Source organism: Schistocerca serialis, chromosome 4 (genome assembly GCF_023864345.2).
Source record: "Schistocerca serialis cubense isolate TAMUIC-IGC-003099 chromosome 4, iqSchSeri2.2, whole genome shotgun sequence".
Lineage (NCBI taxonomy): Eukaryota > Metazoa > Arthropoda > Insecta > Orthoptera > Acrididae > Schistocerca > Schistocerca serialis.
Window position 1 is genome coordinate 29,847,761 of NC_064641.1, and position 1,319 is coordinate 29,849,079.

The 1,319-nt window shown below is 43.7% G+C and overlaps 1 pseudogene; it reads right to left on the reverse strand.

The window, feature by feature from the left end:
- Positions 1–346: 346 nt before the first annotated feature.
- On the reverse strand, positions 347–464 carry LOC126476018 (5S ribosomal RNA; annotated as a pseudogene).
- Positions 465–1,319: the final 855 nt, after the last annotated feature.

Below are 1,319 nucleotides of genomic sequence, written 5' to 3' on the forward strand. Positions count from 1 at the left end.
TGTGCAAGTAAGTCTGCCAGGCTTTTAAGACCGAGATCTCTCTGCATACAGTTTTACTTATCTACCAGTACACTACGTGGAGTTCCTTAACACTGACTTAAGCAAAGGCAATATAAGCATTACATGTAAGTGCTGTGTTAAAGCACACTCCGTCTCCAGGCCACAAGTGGCCCATCGGGACGATCCGACCGCCGTGTCATCCTCAGTTAAGGATGCGGACAGGAGGGGCGTGTGGTCAGCACACCGCTCTCCCGGTCGTTACGATGGTTTTCTTTGACCCGAGCCGCTACTATTCGGTCGAGTAGCGCCTCAGCTGGCATCACGAGGCTGAGTGCACCCCGAAAAATGGCAACAGCGCATGGTGACCCAGATGGTCACCCATCCAAGTGCCGGCCACGCCCAACAGTGCTTAACTTAGGTGATCTGACGGGAACCGGTGTATGCACTGCGGCAAGGTCATTGCCCTCAATGTTAAGGCAGGAAAAACATATTTTTCTCAGTCTAGAACATTGTTCTCCACAATACCATCGGATACAGATATCATCGAAGTAGACTAAGGAAAGGCAAACCTATGTTTGTAGCATTTGTACACATAGAGAAATCTTTTGTCAATGTTGTTTGGAATACTGTCTTTCAAATTCTGAAGGTGGCAGGGGTAAAATACAGGGAGCGAAAGGCTATAAGGCTATTTACAATTTGTACAGAAAGAAGATGGTAATTATAAGAGTCGAGGGGTATGAAAGGGAAGCAGTCGTTGGGAAGGGAGTGAGACAGGGTTGTAGCCTATCCTCGATGTTATTCAATCTGTATATTGAGCAAGCAGTAAAGGAAACAAAAGAAAAGTTCGGAGTGGGTATTAAAATCCATGGAGAAGAAATAAAAACTTTGAAGGTCGCCGATGACATTGTAATTCTGTAAGAGACAGCAAAGGACTTGGAAGAGCAGTTGAACGGAATGGACAGTGTCTTGAAAGGAGGGTATAAGATGAACATCAACAAAAGCAAAACAAGGATAATGGAATGTAGTCGAATTAAGTCGGGTGACGCTGTGGGAATTAGATTAGGAAGTGAGACACTTAAAGTAGTAAAGGAGTTTTGCTATTTCGGGAGCAAAATAACTGATAATAGTGGCAGTAGAGAGGACATCAAATGTAGACTGGCAATGGCAAGGAAAGCATTTCTGAAGAAGAAAAATTTGTTGACATTGAGTATAGATTTAGATGTCAGGAAGTCGTTTCTGAGAGTATTTGTATGGAGTGTAGCCATATATGGAAGAGAAACATGGACGATAAATAGTTTGGACAAGAAGAGAATAGAAGC